Source organism: Aethina tumida, chromosome 3 (genome assembly GCF_024364675.1).
Source record: "Aethina tumida isolate Nest 87 chromosome 3, icAetTumi1.1, whole genome shotgun sequence".
NCBI lineage: Eukaryota > Metazoa > Arthropoda > Insecta > Coleoptera > Nitidulidae > Aethina > Aethina tumida.
Window position 1 is genome coordinate 8,483,849 of NC_065437.1, and position 14,437 is coordinate 8,498,285.

Genomic DNA, 14,437 nt, shown 5'->3' on the forward strand with positions numbered 1-14,437 from the left:
ATAATTTAAAAATTTAAATTTTAAAATTTAAAAATTTAAATACTAAATTTTAAAAATTTAATTATTAAAAATTTAAATTTTAAAATTTAAAAATTTAAATACTAAATTTTAAAAATTTAATTAATAAAATTTTAAATTTTAATATTTTAAATTTTAAATTTTAAAATTTAAAAATTTAAATACTAAATTTTAAAAATTTAATTATTAAAATTTTAAATTTTAAAATTTAAAAATTTAAATACTAAATTTTAAAAATTTAATTATTAAAGTTTTAAATTTTATAATTTAAACATTTAAATTTTAAAATTTAAAAATTTAAATACTAAATTTTAAAAATTTAATTATTAAAATTTTGAATTTTTTAATTTAAAAATTTAAATTTTAAAATTTAAAAATTTAAATACTAAATTTTAAAACTTTAATTATTAAAATTTTAAATTTTATAATTTAAAAATTTAAATTTTAAGATTTAAAAATTTAAATTTTAAAATTTAAAAATTTAAATACTAAATTTTAAAAATTTAATTATTAAAACTTTAAATTTTAAAATTTAAAAATTTGAATACTAAATTTTAAAAATTTAATTATTAAAATTTTAAATTTTAAAATTTAAAAATTTTAATACTAAATTTTAAAAATTTAATTATTAAAATTTTAAATTTTAAAATTTAAAAATATAAATTTTAATATTTAAAAATTTAAATACTAAATTTTAAAAATTTAAATACTAAATTTTAAAAATTTAATTATTAAAACTTTAAATTTTAAAATTTAAGAATTTAAATACTAAATTTTAAAAATTTAATTATTAAAATTTTAAATTTTATAATTTAAAATTTTAAATTTTAAAATTTAAAAATTTAAATACTAAATTTTAAAAATTTAATTATTAAAATTTTAAATTTTAAAATTTAAAAGTTTAAATTTTAAAATTTAAAAATTTAAATACTAAATTTTAAAAATTTAATTATTAAAACTTTAAATTTTAAAATTTAAAAATTTAAATACTAAATTTTAAAAATTTAATTATTAAAATTTTAAATTTTATAATTTAAAATTTTAAATTTTAAAATTTAAAAATTTAAATACTAAATTTTAAAAATTTAATTATTAAAATTTTAAATTTTAAAATTTAAAAGTTTAAATTTTAAAATTTAAAAATTTAAATACTAAATTTTAAAAATTTAATTATTAAAACTTTAAATTTTAAAATTTAAAAATTTAAATACTAAATTTTAAAAATTTAATTATTAATATTTTAAATTTTAAAATTTAAAAATTTAAATACTAAATTTTAAAAATTTAATTATAAAAATTTTAAATTTTAAAATTTAAAATTTTAAATTTTAAAATTTAAAAATTTAAATACTAAATTTTAAAAATTTAATTATTAAAACTTTAAATTTTAATATTTAAAAATTTAAATACTAAATTTTAAAAATTTAATTATTAAAATTTTAAATTTTAAATTTTAAAAATTTAAATACTAAATTTTAAAAATTTAATTATTAAAATTTTAAATTTTAAAATTTAAAAATTTAAATTTTAAAATTTAAAAATTTAAATACTAAATTTTAAAAATTTAATTATTAAAATTTTAAATTTTAAAATTTAAAAATTTAAATACTAAATTTTAAAAATTTAAATATTAAAATTTTAAATTTTAAAATTTAAAAACTTAAATTTTAAAATTTAAAAATTTAAATACTAAAGTTTAAAAATTTAATTATTAAAACTTTAAATTTTAAATTTTAAAAATTTAAGTATTAAATTTTAAAAATTTAATTATTAAAATTTTAAATTTTAAAATTTAAAAATTTAAATACTAAATTTTAAAAATTTAATTATTAAAATTTTAAATTTTAAAATTTAAAAATTTAAATTTCAAAATTTAAATATTTAAATACTAAATTTTAAAAATTTAATTATTAAAACATTAAATTTTAAAATTTAAAAATTTAAATACTAAATTTTAAAAATTTAATTATTAAAATTTTAAATTTTATAATTTAAAAATTTAAATTTTAAAATTTAAAAATTTAAATACTAAATTTTAAAAATTTAATTATTAAAATTTTAAATTTTAAAATTTAAAAATTTAAATACTAAATTTTAAAAATTTAATTAGTAAAATTTTAAATTTTAATATTTAAAATTCTAAATTTTAAAATTTAAAAATTTAAAAACTAAATTTTAAAAATTTAATTATTAAAATTTTAAATTTTATAATTTAAAAATTTAAATTTTAAAATTTAAAAATTTAAATACTAAATTTTAAAAATTTAATTATTAAAATTTTAAATTTTAAAATTTAAAAATTTAAATACTAAATTTTAAAAATTTAATTATTAAAATTTTAAATTTTAAAATTTAAAAATTTAAATTTTAAAATTTAAAAATTTAAATACTAAATTCTAAAAATTTAATTATTAAAATTTTAAATTTTAAAATTTAAAAATTTAAGTTTTAAAATTTAAAAATTTAAATTTTAAAATTTAAAAATTTAAATACTAAATTTTAAAAATTTAATTATTAAAATTTTAAATTTTAAAATTTAAAAATTTAAATTTTAAAATTTAAATATTTAAATACTAAATTTTAAAAATTTAATGATTAAAACATTAAATTTTATAATTTAAAAATTTAAATACTAAATTTTAAAAATTTAATTATTAAAATTTTAAATTTTATAATTTAAAAATTTAAATTTTAAAATTTAAAAATTTAAATACTAAATTTTAAAAATTTAATTATTAAAATTTTAAATTTTAAAATTTAAAAATTTAAATACTAAATTTTAAAAATCTAATTATTAAAATTTTAAATTTTATAATTTAAAAATTTAAATTTCAAAATTTAAAAATTTAAATACTAAATTTTAAAAATTTAATTATTAAAATTTTAAATTTTAAAATTTAAAATTTTAAATTTTAAAATTTAAAAATTTAAATTTTAAAATTTAAAAATTTAAATACTAAATTTTAAAAATTTAATTATTAAAACTTTAAATTTTAAAATTTAAAAATTTAAATACTAAATTTTAAAAATTTAATTATTAAAATTTTAAATTTTAAAATTTTAAAATTTAAATTTTAAAATTTAAAAATTTAAATACTAAATTTTAAAAATTTAATTATTAAAATTTTAAATTTTAAAATTTAAAAATTTAAGTTTTAAAATTTAAAAATTTAAATTTTAAAATTTAAAAATTTAAATACTAAATTTTAAAAATTTAATTATTAAAATTTTAAATTTTAAAATTTAAAAATTTAAATTTTAAAATTTAAATATTTAAATACTAAATTTTAAAAATTTAATTATTAAAACATTAAATTTTATAATTTAAAAATTTAAATACTAAATTTTAAAAATTTAATTATTAAAATTTTAAATTTTAAAATTTAAAAATTTAAATTTTAAAATTTAAAAATTTAAATACTAAATTTTAAAAATTTAATTAATAAAATTTTAAATTTTAATATTTAAAATTTTAAATTTTAAAATTTAAGAATTTAAATACTAAATTTTAAGAATTTAATTATTAAAATTTTAAATTTTAAAATTTAAAAATTTAAATACTAAATTTTAAAAATTTAATTATTAAAATTTTAAATTTTAAAATTTAAAAATTTAAATTTTAAAATTTAAAAATTTAAATACTAAATTTTAAAAATTTAATTATTAAAATTTTAAATTTTAAAATTTAAAAATTTAAGTTTTAAAATTTAAAAAATTTAAATTTTAAAATTTAAAAATTTAAATACTAAATTTTAAAAATTTAATTATTAAAATTTTAAATTTTAAAATTTAAAAATTTAAATTTTAAAATTTAAATATTTAAATACTAAATTTTAAAAATTTAATTATTAAAACATTTAATTTTAAAATTTAAAAATTTAAATACTAAATTTTAAAAATTTAATTACTAAAATTTTAAATCTTATAATTTAAAAATTTAAATTTTAAAATTTAAAAATTTAAATACTAAATTTTAAAAATTTAAATACTAAATTTTAAAAATTTAATTATTAAAACTTTAAATTTTAAAATTTAAAAATTTAAATACTAAATTTTAAAAATTTAATTATTAAAATTTTAAATTTTATAATTTAAAATTTTAAATTTTAAAATTTAAAAATTTAAATACTAAATTTTAAAAATTTAATTATTAAAATTTTAAATTTTAAAATTTAAAAATTTAAATTTTAAAATTTAAAAATTTAAATACTAAATTTTAAAAATTTAATTATTAAAACTTTAAATTTTAAAATTTAAAAATTTAAATACTAAATTTTAAAAACTTAATTATTAAAATTTTAAATTTTATAATTTAAAAATTTAAATTTTAAAATTTAAAAATTTAAATACTAAATTTTAAAAAATTAATTATTAAAATTTTAAATTTTAAAATTTAAAAATTTAAATACTAAATTTTAAAAATTTAGTTATAAAAATTTTAAATTTTAAAATTTAAAAATTTAAATTTTAAAATTTAAAAATTTAAATACTTAATTTTAAAAATTTAATTATTAAAACTTTAAATTTTAAAATTTAAAAATTTAAATACTAAATTTTAAAAATTTAATTATTAAAATTTTAAATTTTATAATTTAAAAATATAAATTTTAAAATTTAAAAATTTAAATACTAAATTTTAAAAATTTAATTATTAAAATTTTAAATTTTATAATTTAAAAATTTAAATTTTAAAATTTAAAAATTTAAATTTTAAAATTTAAATACCAAATTTTAAAAATTTAATTATTAAAATTTTAAATTTTAAAATTTAAATACTAAATTTTAAAAATTTAATTAATAAAATTTTAAATTTTAATATTTAAAATTTTAAATTTTAAAATTTAAAAATTTAAATACTAAATTTTAAAAATTTAATTATTAAAACTTTAAATTTTAAAATTTAAAATTTTAAATAATAAATTTTAAAAATTTAATTATTAAAATTTTAAATTTTAAAATTTAAAAATTTAAATTTTAAAATTTAAAAATTTAAATTTTAAAATTTAAAAATTTAAATACTAAATTTTAAAAATTTAATTAATAAAATTTTAAATTTTAATATTTAAAATTTTAAATTTTAAAATTTAAAAATTTAAATACTAAATTTTAAAAATTTAATTATTAAAATTATAAATTTTAAAATTTAAAAATTTAAATACTAAATTTTAAAAATTTAATTATTAAAATTTTAAATTTTATAATATAAAAATTTAAATTTTAAAATTTAAAAATTTAAATACTAAATTTTAAAAATTTAATTATTAAAATTTTGAATTTTATAATTTAAAAATTTAAATTTTAAAATTTAAAAATTTAAATACTAAATTTTAAAAATTTAATTATTAAAATTTTAAATTTTAAAATTTAAAAATTTAAATACTAAAGTTTAAAAATTTAATTATTAAAATTTTAAATTTTAAAATTTAAAAATTTAAATACTAAATTTTAAAATTTTAATTATTAAAATTTTAAATTTTATAATTTAAAAATTTAAATTTTAAAATTTAAAAATTTAAATTTTATAATTTAAAAATTTAAATACTAAATTTTAAAAATTTAATTATTAAAACTTTAAATTTTAAAATTTAAAAATATGAATACTAAATTTTAAAAATTTAATTATTAAAATTTTAAATTTTAAAATTTAAAAATTTAAATTTTGAAATTTAAAAATTTAAATACTAAATTTTAAAAATTTAATTATTAAAACTTTAAATTTTAAAATTTAAAAATTTAAATACTAAATTTTAAAAATTTAATTATTAAAACTTTAAATTTTAAAATTTAAAAATTTAAATACTAAATTTTAAAAATTTAATTAATAAAATTTTAAATTTTAATATTTTAAATTTTAAATTTTAAAATTTAAAAATTTAAATACTAAATTTTAAAAATTTAATTATTAAAATTTTAAATTTTAAAATTTAAAAATTTAAATACTAAATTTTAAAAATTTAATTATTAAAATTTTAAATTTTATAATTTAAACATTTAAATTTTAAAATTTAAAAATTTAAATACTAAATTTTAAAAATTTAATTATTAAAATTTTGAATTTTATAATTTAAAAATTTAAATTTTAAAATTTAAAAATTTAAATACTAAATTTTAAAAATTTAATTATTAAAACTTTAAATTTTAAAATTTAAAAATTTGAATACTAAATTTTAGAAATTTAATTATTAAAATTTTAAATTTTAAAATTTAAAAATTTTAATACTAAATTTTAAAAATTTAATTATTAAAATTTTAAATTTTAAAATTTAAAAATATAAATTTTAAAATTTAAAAATTTAAATACTAAATTTTAAAAATTTAAATACTAAATTTTAAAAATTTAATTATTAAAACTTTAAATTTTAAAATTTAAAAATTTAAATACTAAATTTTAAAAATTTAATTATTAAAATTTTAAATTTTATAATTTAAAATTTTAAATTTTAAAATTTAAAAATTTAAATACTAAATTTTAAAAATTTAATTATTAAAATTTTAAATTTTAAAATTTAAAAATTTAAATTTTAAAATTTAAAAATTTAAATACTAAATTTTAAAAATTTAATTATTAAAACTTTAAATTTTAAAATTTAAAAATTTAAATACTAAATTTTAAAAACTTAATTATTAAAATTTTAAATTTTATAATTTAAAAATTTAAATTTTAAAATTTAAAAATTTAAATACTAAATTTTAAAAAATTAATTATTAAAATTTTAAATTTTAAAATTTAAAAATTTAAATACTAAATTTTAAAAATTTAGTTATAAAAATTTTAAATTTTAAAATTTAAAAATTTAAATTTTAAAATTTAAAAATTTAAATACTAAATTTTAAAAATTTAATTATTAAAACTTTAAATTTTAAAATTTAAAAATTTAAATACTAAATTTTAAAAATTTAATTATTAAAATTTTAAATTTTATAATTTAAAAATATAAATTTTAAAATTTAAAAATTTAAATACTAAATTTTAAAAATTTAATTATTAAAATTTTAAATTTTATAATTTAAAAATTTAAATTTTAAAATTTAAAAATTTAAATTTTAAAATTTAAATACCAAATTTTAAAAATTTAATTATTAAAATTTTAAATTTTAAAATTTAAATACTAAATTTTAAAAATTTAATTAATAAAATTTTAAATTTTAATATTTAAAATTTTAAATTTTAAAATTTAAAAGTTTAAATACTAAATTTTAAAAATTTAATTATTAAAACTTTAAATTTTAAAATTTAAAATTTTAAATACTAAATTTTAAAAATTTAATTATTAAAATTTTAAATTTTAAAATTTAAAAATTTAAATTTTAAAATTTAAAAATTTAAATACTAAATTTTAAAAATTTAATTAATAAAATTTTAAATTTTAATATTTAAAATTTTAAATTTTAAAATTTAAAAATTTAAATACTAAATTTTAAAAATTTAATTATTAAAATTTTAAATTTTAAAATTTAAAAATTTAAATACTAAATTTTAAAAATTTAATTATTAAAATTTTAAATTTTATAATATAAAAATTTAAATTTTAAAATTTAAAAATTTAAATACTAAATTTTAAAAATTTAATTATTAAAATTTTGAATTTTATAATTTAAAAATTTAAATTTTAAAATTTAAAAATTTAAATACTAAATTTTAAAAATTTAATTATTAAAATTTTAAATTTTAAAATTTAAAAATTTAAATACTAAAGTTTAAAAATTTAATTATTAAAATTTTAAATTTTAAAATTTAAAAATTTAAATACTAAATTTTAAAATTTTAATTATTAAAATTTTAAATTTTATAATTTAAAAATTTAAATTTTAAAATTTAAAAATTTAAATTTTATAATTTAAAAATTTAAATACTAAATTTTAAAAATTTAATTATTAAAACTTTAAATTTTAAAATTTAAAAATATGAATACTAAATTTTAAAAATTTAATTATTAAAATTTTAAATTTTAAAATTTAAAAATTTAAATTTTAAAATTTAAAAATTTAAATACTAAATTTTAAAAATTTAATTATTAAAACTTTAAATTTTAAAATTTAAAAATTTAAATACTAAATTTTAAAAATTTAATTATTAAAACTTTAAATTTTAAAATTTAAAAATTTAAATACTAAATTTTAAAAATTTAATTAATAAAATTTTAAATTTTAATATTTTAAATTTTAAATTTTAAAATTTAAAAATTTAAATACTAAATTTTAAAAATTTAATTATTAAAATTTTAAATTTTAAAATTTAAAAATTTAAATACTAAATTTTAAAAATTTAATTATTAAAATTTTAAATTTTATAATTTAAACATTTAAATTTTAAAATTTAAAAATTTAAATACTAAATTTTAAAAATTTAATTATTAAAATTTTGAATTTTATAATTTAAAAATTTAAATTTTAAAATTTAAAAATTTAAATACTAAATTTTAAAAATTTAATTATTAAAACTTTAAATTTTAAAATTTAAAAATTTGAATACTAAATTTTAAAAATTTAATTATTAAAATTTTAAATTTTAAAATTTAAAAATTTTAATACTAAATTTTAAAAATTTAATTATTAAAATTTTAAATTTTAAAATTTAAAAATATAAATTTTAAAATTTAAAAATTTAAATACTAAATTTTAAAAATTTAAATACTAAATTTTAAAAATTTAATTATTAAAACTTTAAATTTTAAAATTTAAAAATTTAAATACTAAATTTTAAAAATTTAATTATTAAAATTTTAAATTTTATAATTTAAAATTTTAAATTTTAAAATTTAAAAATTTAAATACTAAATTTTAAAAATTTAATTATTAAAATTTTAAATTTTAAAATTTAAAATTTTAAATTTTAAAATTTAAAAATTTAAATACTAAATTTTAAAAATTTAATTATTAAAACTTTAAATTTTAAAATTTAAAAATTTAAATACTAAATTTTAAAAACTTAATTATTAAAATTTTAAATTTTATAATTTAAAAATTTAAATTTTAAAATTTAAAAATTTAAATACTAAATTTTAAAAAATTAATTATTAAAATTTTAAATTTTAAAATTTAAAAATTTAAATACTAAATTTTAAAAATTTAGTTATAAAAATTTTAAATTTTAAAATTTAAAAATTTAAATTTTAAAATTTAAAAATTTAAATACTAAATTTTAAAAATTTAATTATTAAAACTTTAAATTTTAAAATTTAAAAATTTAAATACTAAATTTTAAAAATTTAATTATTAAAATTTTAAATTTTATAATTTAAAAATATAAATTTTAAAATTTAAAAATTTAAATACTAAATTTTAAAAATTTAATTATTAAAATTTTAAATTTTATAATTTAAAAATTTAAATTTTAAAATTTAAAAATTTAAATTTTAAAATTTAAATACCAAATTTTAAAAATTTAATTATTAAAATTTTAAATTTTAAAATTTAAATACTAAATTTTAAAAATTTAATTAATAAAATTTTAAATTTTAATATTTAAAATTTTAAATTTTAAAATTTAAAAATTTAAATACTAAATTTTAAAAATTTAATTATTAAAACTTTAAATTTTAAAATTTAAAATTTTAAATACTAAATTTTAAAAATTTAATTATTAAAATTTTAAATTTTAAAATTTAAAAATTTAAATTTTAAAATTTAAAAATTTAAATTTTAAAATTTAAAAATTTAAATACTAAATTTTAAAAATTTAATTAATAAAATTTTAAATTTTAATATTTAAAATTTTAAATTTTAAAATTTAAAAATTTAAATACTAAATTTTAAAAATTTAATTATTAAAATTTTAAATTTTAAAATTTAAAAATTTAAATACTAAATTTTAAAAATTTAATTATTAAAATTTTAAATTTTATAATATAAAAATTTAAATTTTAAAATTTAAAAATTTAAATACTAAATTTTAAAATTTTTAATTATTAAAATTTTGAATTTTATAATTTAAAAATTTAAATTTTAAAATTTAAAAATTTAAATACTAAATTTTAAAAATTTAATTATTAAAATTTTAAATTTTAAAATTTAAAAATTTAAATACTAAAGTTTAAAAATTTAATTATTAAAATTTTAAATTTTAAAATTTAAAAATTTAAATACTAAATTTTAAAATTTTAATTATTAAAATTTTAAATTTTATAATTTAAAAATTTAAATTTTAAAATTTAAAAATTTAAATTTTATAATTTAAAAATTTAAATACTAAATTTTAAAAATTTAATTATTAAAACTTTAAATTTTAAAATTTAAAAATATGAATACTAAATTTTAAAAATTTAATTATTAAAATTTTAAATTTTAAAATTTAAAAATTTAAATTTTAAAATTTAAAAATTTAAATACTAAATTTTAAAAATTTAATTATTAAAACTTTAAATTTTAAAATTTAAAAATTTAAATACTAAATTTTAAAAATTTAATTATTAAAATTTTAAATTTTATAATTTAAAAATTTAAATTTTAAAATTTAAAAATTTAAATTTTAAAATTTAAAAATTTAAATACTAAATTTTAAAAATTTAATTATTAAAATTTTAAATTTTATAATTTAAAAATTTAAATTTTTAAAATTTAAAAATTTAAATTTTAAAATTTAAAAATTTAAATACTAAATTTTAAAAATTTAATTAATAAAATTTTAAATTTTAATATTTAAAATTTTAAATTTTAAAATTTAAAAATTTAAATACTAAATTTTAAAAATTTAATTATTAAAATTTTAAATTTTAAAATTTAAAAATTTAAATACTAAATTTTAAAAATTTAATTATTAAAATTTTAAATTTTATAATTTAAAAATTTAAATTTTAAAATTTAAAAATTTAAATACTAAATTTTAAAAATTTAATTATTAAAATTTTGAATTTTATAATTTAAAAATTTAAATTTTAAAATTTAAAAATTTAAATACTAAATTTTAAAAATTTAATTATTAAAATTTTAAATTTTATAATTTAAAAATTTAAATTTTAAAATTTAAAAATTTAAATTTTATAATTTAAAAATTTAAATACTAAATTTTAAAAATTTAATTATTAAAACTTTAAATTTTAAAATTTAAAAATTTGAATACTAAATTTTAAAAATTTAATTATTAAAATTTTAAATTTTAAAATTTAAAAATTTAAATTTTAAAATTTAAAAATTTAAATACTAAATTTTAAAAATTTAATTATTAAAACTTTAAATTTTAAAATTTAAAAATTTAAATACTAAATTTTAAAAATTTAATTATTAAAATTTTAAATTTTATAATTTAAAAATTTAAATTTTAAAATTTAAAAATTTAAATTTTAAAATTTAAAATTTTAAATACTAAATTTTAAAAATTTAATTATTAAAATTTTAAATTTTATAATTTAAAAATTTAAATACTAAATTTTAAAAATTTAATTAATAAAATTTTAAATTTTAATATTTAAAATTTTAAATTTTAAAATTTAAAAATTTAAATACTAAATTTTAAAAATTTAATTATTAAAATTTTAAATTTTAAAATTTAAAAATTTAAATACTAAATTTTAAAAATTTAATTATTAAAATTTTAAATTTTATAATTTAAAAATTTAAATTTTAAAATTTAAAAATTTAAATTCTAAATTTTAAAAATTTAATTATTAAAATTTTGAATTTTATAATTTAAAAATTTAAATTTTAATATTTAAAAATTTAAATACTAAAGTTTAAAAATTTAATTATTAAAATTTTAAATTTTAAAATTTAAAAATTTAAATACTAAAGTTTAAAAATTTAATTATTAAAATTTTAAATTTTAAAATTTAAAAATTTAAATACTAAATTTTAAAAATTTAATTATTAAAATTTTAAATTTTATAATTTAAAAATTTAAATTTTAAAATTTAAAAATTTAAATTTTATAATTTAAAAATTTAAATACTAAATTTTAAAAATTTAATTATTAAAACTTTAAATTTTAAAATTTAAAAATTTGAATACTAAATTTTAAAAATTTAATTATTAAAATTTTAAATTTTAAAATTTAAAAATTTAAATTTTAAAATTTAAAAATTTAAATACTAAATTTTAAAAATTTAATTATTAAAACTTTAAATTTTAAAATTTAAAAATTTAAATACTAAATTTTAAAAATTTAATTATTAAAATTTTAAATTTTATAATTTAAAAATTTAAATTTTAAAATTTAAAAATTTAAATTTTAAAATTTAAAATTTTAAATACTAAATTTTAAAAATTTAATTATTAAAATTTTAAATTTTATAATTTAAAAATTTAAATACTAAATTTTAAAAATTTAATTAATAAAATTTTAAATTTTAATATTTAAAATTTTAAATTTTAAAATTTAAAAATTTAAATACTAAATTTTAAAAATTTAATTATTAAAATTTTAAATTTTAAAATTTAAAAATTTAAATACTAAATTTTAAAAATTTAATTATTAAAATTTTAAATTTTATAATTTAAAAATTTAAATTTTAAAATTTAAAAATTTAAATACTAAATTTTAAAAATTTAATTATTAAAATTTTGAATTTTATAATTTAAAAATTTAAATTTTAAAATTTAAAAATTTAAATACTAAATTTTAAAAATTTAATTATTAAAATTTTAAATTTTAAAATTTAAAAATTTAAATACTAAAGTTTAAAAATTTAATTATTAAAATTTTAAATTTTAAAATTTAAAAATTTAAATACTAAATTTTAAAAATTTAATTATTAAAATTTTAAATTTTAAAATTTAAAAATTTAAATACTAAAGTTTAAAAATTTAATTATTAAAATTTTAAATTTTAAAATTTAAAAATTTAAATACTAAATTTTAAAAATTTAATTATTAAAACTTTAAATTTTAAAATTTAAAAATTTGAATACTAAATTTTAAAAATTTAATTATTAAAATTTTAAATTTTAAAATTTAAAAATTTAAATTTTAAAATTTAAAAATTTAAATACTAAATTTTAAATATTTAATTATTAAAACTTTAAATTTTAAAATTTAAAAATTTAAATACTAAATTTTAAAAATTTAATTATTAAAATTTTAAATTTTATAATTTAAAAATTTAAATTTTAAAATTTAAAAATTTAAATACTAAATTTTAAAAATTTAATTATTAAAATTTTAAATTTTATAATTTAAAAATTTAAATTTTAAAATTTAAAAATTTAAATTTTAAAATTTAAATACCAAAATTTAAAAATTTAATTATTAAAATTTTAAATTTTAAAATTTAAATACTAAATTTTAAAAATTTAATTAATAAAATTTTAAATTTTAATATTTTAAATTTTAAATTTTAAAATTTAAAAATTTAAATACTAAATTTTAAAAATTTAATTATTAAAATTTTAAATTTTAAAATTTAAAAATTTAAATACTAAATTTTAAAAATTTAATTATTAAAATTTTAAATTTTATAATTTAAACATTTAAATTTTAAAATTTAAAAATTTAAATACTAAATTTTAAAAATTTAATTATTAAAATTTTGAATTTTATAATTTAAAAATTTAAATTTTAAAATTTAAAAATTTAAATACTAAATTTTAAATATTTAATTATTAAAATTTTAAATTTTATAATTTAAAAATTTAAATTTTAAGATTTAAAAATTTAAAATTTAAAATTTAAAAATTTAAATACTAAATTTTAAAAATTTAATTATTAAAACTTTAAATTTTAAAATTTAAAAATTTGAATACTAAATTTTAAAAATTTAATTATTAAAATTTTAAATTTTATAATTTAAAAATTTAAATTTTAAGATTTAAAAATTTAAATTTTAAAATTTAAAAATTTAAATACTAAATTTTAAAAATTTAATTATTAAAAATTTAAATTTTAAAATTTAAAAATTTAAATTTTAAAATTTAAAAATTTAAATACTAAATTTTAAAAATTTAATTAATAAAATTTTAAATTTTAATATTTTAAATTTTAAATTTTAAAATTTAAAAATTTAAATACTAAATTTTAAAAATTTAATTATTAAAATTTTAAATTTTAAAATTTAAAAATTTAAATACTAAATTTTAAAAATTTAATTATTAAAATTTTAAATTTTATAATTTAAACATTTAAATTTTAAAATTTAAAAATTTAAATACTAAATTTTAAAAATTTAATTATTAAAATTTTGAATTTTTTAATTTAAAAATTTAAATTTTAAAATTTAAAAATTTAAATACTAAATTTTAAAAATTTAATTATTAAAATTTTAAATTTTATAATTTAAAAATTTAAATTTTAAGATTTAAAAATTTAAATTTTAAAATTTAAAAATTTAAATACTAAATTTTAAAAATTTAATTATTAAAACTTTAAATTTTAAAATTTAAAAATTTGAATACTAAATTTTAAAAATTTAATTATTAAAATTTTAAATTTTAAAATTTAAAAATTTTAATACTAAATTTTAAAAATTTAATTATTAAAATTTTAAATTTTA